Source organism: Coregonus lavaretus (assembly GCF_964263955.1).
Source record: "Coregonus lavaretus genome assembly, chromosome: 1".
In the NCBI taxonomy this organism is placed as follows: Eukaryota; Metazoa; Chordata; class Actinopteri; order Salmoniformes; family Salmonidae; genus Coregonus; species Coregonus lavaretus.
This window is the reverse complement of record NC_139988.1, coordinates 53,988,680-53,996,843: the sequence shown is the minus strand read 5'-3', so window position 1 is coordinate 53,996,843 and position 8,164 is coordinate 53,988,680.

Genomic DNA, 8,164 nt, shown 5'->3' with positions numbered 1-8,164 from the left:
TACATTTGTTGACAAAGACAGTGTGACATAAATGTCAAATGGTGGCCAATCATGTCAAATACTGGTGAAAGATGTCCAATTACATAAGTGTGCCAATTGTGTCAATTAATACACTAAATGGCTTTGTCTGAGAAGTTTAATGACTTGCTTCCTTCATCCTTGTTTCCTTAATTCCTCTCAAAGCTTATTGGAGGAGGAGGTCAGATCCTCTCCTCCAATGAGCCTTGAGATTAATTAAGGATAGAAGGACAGAGGAAGCAAAGATTTGACAGCTTGTAACGTTTTCAGACACAGCAATGAAAAACGGTATCATTGCAATAACCATAGTGTTCCAGAAGAGAGCAGTAATGATTAACACACACAACACAGTCGCCAGTATTGGCCACCAACTACAACTATAAATGTTCACCAACTACAAAAGACAGAGACAAAAGGATACAACCTAAAACTGTTAAATCACAACACAATTTTTGCTTTTACAACATGATTTGTGTTCATATCCCAAAAATTATACTGTTGCTGTTTATGTTGCCAAGGAGGTGCAGATTACCCCCAAAGAGAAGGAAAGAACCTGGGGAATCCTAGGTATATCACAGGATTTATTGTAGAATCATAGGCCCTATACTGTACTGGTCCATTCTGAATTAAGAATGTATCCAATTCTACACTTATGTGCTTTATCATAGCCAAGACAACTCTATACCCTGACAGCATCAGAGAAAGCCACCTCTCCCTTGATCTGATCAGTCAATTGATTATGGATCATCTATTTAAGACCGAAATAGTAATGGAGGATAATTATGTGGTAGAGTGACATGCAAAGCGTTGCAAAAGTCTGGCAACTTTCCCAAAAATTCACATTTTTTTCAGAAATCCTGGTTGGAGGATTCTGGATTTTCTACTTATTTCCTTCTGATTCTGTGAATCTTCTAACCCTGTTTTCTGGAAAACCTGGACATTTTGGGGACCTTTTGCAAACCTAGACAGGTAGTCTTCTTAGGCATGCAGGTTGCCTCCCACATTAACAAGTTTCCGACAATTGCCGAGACTACTGGACAGGTAACATTTTTGATGTCACCTTCCCTTTATTTCCACTGGGTGGCAGTCTCTTCACAGGCTCTGATAAACTGTTGGCAAATGTTTTATAATTTTTTATTTCACCTTTATTTAACCAGGTAAGCCAGTTGAAAACAAGTTCTCATTTACAACTGCGACCTGGCCAAGATAAAGCAAAGCAGTGTGATTAAAAACAACAACACAGAGTTACATATGGAATAAACAAAACGTACAGTCAATAACACAATAGAAAATCTATATACAGTGTGGGCAAATGTAGTAAGTTATGGAGGTAAGGCAATAAATAGCCATAGTGCAAAATAATTACAATTTAGTATTAACACTGGAGTGACAGATGTGCAGAAGATGATGTGCAAATAGAGATACTGGGGTGCAAATGAGCAAAATAAATAACAACATAAATAACAATATGGGGATGAGGTAGTTGGGTGGGCTAATTACAGATGGGCTGTGTACAGGTGCAGTGATCGGTAAGGTGCTCTGACAACTGATGCTTAAAGTTAGTGAGGGAGATAAGTGTCTCCAGCTTCAGAGATTTTTGCAGTTCGTTCCAGTCATTTGCAGCAGAGAACTGGAAGGAATGGCGGCCAAAGGAGGTGTTGGCTTTGGGGATGACCAGTGAGGTATACCTGCTGGAACGCATACTACGGGTGGGTGTTGCTATGGTGACCAATGATCTAAGATAAGGCGGTGATTTGCCTAGAAGTGATTTATAGATAACCTGGAGCCAGTGGGTTTGGCGACGAATATGTAGTGAGGGCCAGCCAACGAGAGCGTACAGGTCACAATGGTGGGTAGTATATGGGGCTTTGGTGACAAAACGGATGGCACTGCGATAGACTACATCCAATTTGCTGAGTAGAGTGTTGGAAGCTGTTTTGTAAATGACATCGCCGAAGTCAAGGATCGGTAGGATAGTCAGTTTTACAAGGGCATGCTTAGCAGCATGAGTGAAGGAGGCTTTGTTGCAAAATAGGAAGCCGATTCTAGATTTTACTTTGAATTGGAGATTCTTAATGTGAGTCTGGAAGGAGAGTTTACGGTCTAACCAGACACCTAGGTATTTGTAGTTGTCCACATATTCTAAGTCAGACCCGCTGAGAGTAGTGATTCTAGTCGGGCAGGCGGGTGCAAGCAGCGTTCGATTGAAGAGCATGTATTTAGTTTTACTAGCGTTTAAGAGCAGTTGGAGGCCACGGAATGAGTGTTGTATGGCATTGAAGCTCATTTGGAGGTTTGTTAACACAGTGTCCAGTGAAGGGCCAGATGTATACAAAATGGTGTCGTCTGCGTAGAAGTGGATCTGAGAGTCTCCAGCAGCAAGAGCGACATCATTGATATACACAGAGAATAGAGTCGGCCCAAGAATTGAACCCTGTGGCACCCCCATAGAGACTGCCAGAGGTCCAGACAACAGGCCCTCCGATTTGACACATTGAACTCTATCTGAGAAGTAGTAGGTGAACCAGGCAAGGCAGTCATTTGAGAAACCAAGGCTATTTAGTCTGCCAATAAGAATGCGGTGATTGACATTGTCAAAAGCCTTGGCCAGGTCGATGAAGACGGCTGCACAGTACTGTCTTTTATCGGTCGCGGTTATTATATTGTTTAGGACCTTGAGCGTGGCTGAGGTACACCCATGACCGGGCATGGGCAAGTTGCAGTGGAGTGTGCAGAGCTGGTGGCCGGGGTAGGGGTAGCCAGGTGGAAAGCATGGCCAGCCGTAGCAAAATGCTTATTGAAATTCTCGATTATCGTACATTTATCAGTGGTGACAGTGTTTCCTAGCCTCAGTGCAGTGGGTAGCTGGGAGGAGGTGCTCTTATTCTCCATGGACTTTACAGTGTCCCAAAACTTTTTGGAGTTAGTGCTACAGGATTTAAATTTCTCTTTGAAAAAGCTAGCCTTTGCTTTCCTAACTGATTGTGTATATTGGTTCCTGGCTTCCCTGAAAAGTTGCATATCGCGGGGGCTGTTCGATGCTAATTCAGTATGCCACAGGATGTTTTTGTGCTGGTCAAGGGCAGTCAAGTCTGGGGTGAACCAGGGGCTATATCTGTTCTTAGTTCTGAATTTTTTGAATGGGGCATGCTTATTTAAGATGGAGAGGAAAGCACTTTTAAAGAACATCCAGGCATCCTCTACTGACGGAATGAGGTCAATATCCATCCAGAATCCAGGTCAATTAGAAAGGCCTGCTCGCTGAAGTGTTTTAGGGAACATTTGACAGTGATGAGGGGTGGTCGTTTGACGCGGACACATTACGGACGCAGGCAATGAGGCAGTGATCGCTGAGATCCTGGTTGAAGACAGCGGAGGTGTAATTAGAGGGTAAATTAGTCAGGATGATATCTATGAGGGTGCCCATGTTTACGGATTTAGGGTTGTACCTGGTAGGTTCCTTGATCATTTGTGTGAGATTGAGGGCATCTAGTTTAGATTGTAGGACGGCCGGGGTGTTAAGCATATACCAATTTAGGTCACCAAGCAGTACGAACTCTGAGGATAGATGGGGGGCAAGCAATTCACATATGGTGTCCAGGGCACAACTGGGGGCTGAGGGGGGTCTGTAGCAAGCGGCAACAGTGAGAGACTTATTTCTGGAAAGGTGGATTTTTATAAGTAGAAGCTCAAACTGTTTGGGCACAGACCTGGATAGTATGATAGAGCTCTCCAGGCTCTCTCTAAAGTAGATTGCAACTCCGCCCCCTTTTGGCAGTTCTATCTAGACGGAAAATGTTGTAGTTCGGGATGGACATTTCTGAATTTTTGGTGGCCTTCCTAAGCCAAGATTCAGACACTGCTAGAACATCAGGGTTGGCAGAGTGTGCTAACGCAGTGAATAACTCAAACTTGGGGAGGAGGCTTCTGATGTTAACATGCATGAAACCAAGGCTTTTACGGTTACAGAAGTCAACAAATGATAGCGCCTGGGGGGTAGGTGTGATACTGGGGGCTATAGGGCCTGGGTTAACCTCTACATCACCAGAGGAACAGAGGAGGAATAGAATAAGGATACGGCTAAAGGCTTTAAGAACTGGTCTTCTAGTACGTTGAGTACAGAGAATAAAAGGGGCAGATTTCCGGGCGTTGTAGAATAGATTCAGGGCATTATGTACAGACAAGGATATGGAAGGATATGAGTACAGTGGAGGTACACCTAAGCATTGGGTAACTATGAAAGAGATAGCATCACTGGCGGTACCGATTGAGCCAGATGGAGCTAATGGAGTAATCAGGAGGTAATCTAAATAACATTAGGCCGTAGACTCTTCCGCTGGGCACAGTAATTTAATTGAAATGACCTGGAAACAACGTTGATTCAACCAGTGTGCTCCCAGTAGGTCAACAGTCTTAAAGAATAATGGGTTGTTTGTTTCAGTTTTTGTGAGTTTTCTCTGCCATGCTAACATATGAAGTGTATTTCTAGAACATGCATTACAATTTGCTGTGTTTCAGGTATTGAAATAAAGTAGCAAATGGACAGAGATGTAGATACTAGACTGGAATTTCACTTAATTTAGCCTACAGTAGCCTACACAATGGAAGTGGCCTCACAAACCCTCTTAACCCCAGGTGGATTGGGTTGAGACATCAATTTGGAGGTGGGTGGTATCAACTTATCAGAATGGGTGCTGGGTGCTGGGTGTGCACGTAACAGTGCCCAAATCTAGGTTGTTGATGTGTGATGTAAGATAATGTCACATCTGACAGGTCTGGATCAGCTGTCCTTACCCCCTCCTCCTTCTCCCCCTCCTCTGCTTTCCACTTCATTACTTCTCCTTATAACCTCTCTCACATTCCTTTTGATATGCTTTACTAAAATTGCATTGGCCAGTACAGCACTGTAATTCCATAATATATGCTATTTATGTAGCAGTAAACTGAGTCTTTTTCCCTTTAAGGAGTGGCATTTCCAATATCATGCACAGTGCCACAGACATGCACACATGCAGAGACACACACCCCCCTCCCCTGGATCCTGTTAACATCACACCCATGCGCAACGCTCAGCCTCCCCATCACTCAACCACAGCTCTTAATTAGATTATTCATGATGGCTGCTCCAGTGTGTGTGTGTGTGTGTGTGTGTGTGAGATCACTCACAGGCTGACCAGATCTCTAATCTCGACCAGAAAATCTCGACCGCTAATCTGAAATGATCAAATATCAGGTTTGGCTGGCAGCAGGAGTGCTGCTGGCTATGGCTATATGATTCATGGTGAAGTTTCCGTGATATCTCTTGACTTGTATGCTATGCTCTTTTCCCATTGTGTTTGACTGTTCGATCTAGGACAATGCGCTGGTCCAATACCCTGATAAGAGTACAGATTAGACAGAGGTTGCAGGTTCTAGGAAAACTTCAAGAGCCCACAGGCTACACGGGACAAACTAGTGTGGCTGAATGGGCTAAATTACTGTAATAGGTGCCCACACACACATACAGTACATACAGTGCCTTATAATAATATGCCATTTAGCAGACGCTTTTATCCAAAGCGATTTACAGTCGTGCCTTCAGAAATAATTTATACCCCTTATTCCACATTTTGTTGTTACAGCCAAATTTTTGGTGGCCTTCCTAAACCAAGATTCAGACACTGCTAGAACATCAGGTGTTATGAGTTTCTCGGGTGTCAAAGAACCAAGGATGCAAGGATATACTGAGACACTTTGTAGACAGTTAATGCAAATGTTTAATGATCAGTACCGGGTTTGTTACAACAATGACCAGAGCTTTGCCCCCTTGGTGTTACTATCTAACTTGAACAAAGAAGACACTCTACCTTATATACCCTTTATTACCCTCTTCCTGGCATACATCTGGCAAGTCTCCATTGGCACTGCCTGTCTTTGATGTTCATCACTCTTTACCCCAAGTCACTATCCTAAACATCACTCATGCTATCCTAAACATCAGTAATCTCCTTTGACATAATAGAATGTAGACTTTCTGTCTCCTAACCACTTATCTAGTAACTCTAACCTGTTCCCCACGATACTCTGACATGACATCATTATACCATAAAAACATCATTTCATCAGGGTTCTCATCAATCTACACACAATACCCCATAATGACAAAGTGAAAACATGTATTTAGAAATGTTATTACATTTATTGAAAATGAAATACAGAAATATCTAATTTACATACAGCTACTGTTAAAAAGTTTGGGGTCACTTAGAAATGTCCTTGTTTTTGAAAGAAAAGCTATTTTTTTGTCAATTAAAATAACATCAAATTGATCAGAAATACAGTGTAGACATTGTTCATGTTGTAAATGGCTATTGTAGCTGGAAACGGCTGATTTTTAATGGAATATCTACATAGGCGTACAGAGGCCAATTATCAACAACCATCAGTCCTTGGTCAAATGGCATATTGTGTTTGCTAATCCAAGTTTATCATTTTAAAAGGCTAATTGATCATTAGAAAACCCTTTTGCAATTATGTTACCACAGCTGAAAACTGTTGTGCTGATTAAAGAAGCAATAAAACTGGCCTTCTTGAGACTAGTTGAATATCTGGAGCATCAGCAATTGTGGGTTCGATTACAGGCTCAAAATGGCCAGAAACAAATAACTTTCTTCTGAAACTCGTCAGTCTATTCTTGTTCTGAGAAATGAAGGCTATTCCATGCGAGAAATTGCCAAGAAACTGAAGATCTCGTACAACGCTGTGTACTACTCCCTTCACAGAACAGCGCAAACTGGCTCTAACCAGAATAGAAAGAGGAGTGGGAGGCCCCAGTGCACAACTGAGCAAGAGGACAAATACATTAGAGTGTCTAGTTTGAGAAACAGACGCCTCACAGGTCCTCAACTGGCAGCTTCATTAAATAGTACCCGCAAAACACCAGTCTCAACGTCAACAGTGAAGAGGTGACTCCGGGAGGCTGACCTTCTAGGCAGAGTTGCAAAGAAAAAGCAATTTCTCAGACTGGCCAATAAAAATAAAAGATTAAGATGGGCAGTCTGAGATATGGCTTTTTCTTTGCAACTCTGCCTAGAAGGTCAGCATCTCAGAGTTGTCTCTTCACTGTTGACGTTGAGACTGGTGTTTTGCGGGTACTATGTAGGACAGTGACAAAAAAATCTATATTTTATCCATTTTAAATTCAGGCTGTAACACAACAAAAATGTGGAAAAAGTCAAGGGGTGTGAATACTTTCTGAAGGCACTGTAGATACTGTATGTACCAGAGAAAAAGCAAAGGAGAGGGCAGATGGTTTGAGAAGTTACATATTAACACACTGTGAAAACAAGCCAAAAGTCAAACGTCTTCCCTCAGTCCCTACACGTGTGTGAAGCTGTTGCAATCCAGTTATTGTATTACTGGGAATAATCTGATTCATAAAAAAGATGGCAGCAGAAATATATAAATGTGACAGACGGAGAAGATGTTTTGCTAATTATTATGTTATTGCATTTGTTATAATGTATTGTATATTTGCATTTATAAAACATACCTAAGACGACCCTTCAAACTACAACACAATGATTTCAACAAACATTACATTTATAAATACATGCATTTATAGTCTAAACATTAGGCCTTTAGCTAGTCCTTTACCAGCCAAACTCTTTCCTTAGTCACAATTACTGAGTATATCCTAATCAGAGATCCCTCTGATTATGTAATCAACAATCAGTGTTTACCTAGCTAGCAGGGCTGTAACCAGGGTTTGAGTTTTTGTGAGGTCCGGAAAGAGGGACATTTTAGAAAGTTGAAGCTCATTTACTGCATTTATATACAATTAAACAACTTTTAAATGCTATTTGGAGAACAGCAAAAACAAGGCAAAATCACTCCAGCCACCTTGGCTGCTGTAGGTTCATTCACCTCAGTTGATCTACAAACACATAGCCTATACAATTGTAGCGTTATACACATGAAAGGGGGGAAATATGAGAAATTATTCACACTGACACGTAGAATCAGTGACTGTTCAGTCAGTTGTAATGATGAATTTCATAAAATCATAAAATCTTTATATAGATATCTCTTTTCTTAAAATAATAAAAATGAAAAGCTGAAATGTCTTGCATCAATAAGTATTCAACCACTTTGTTATGTCAAGCCT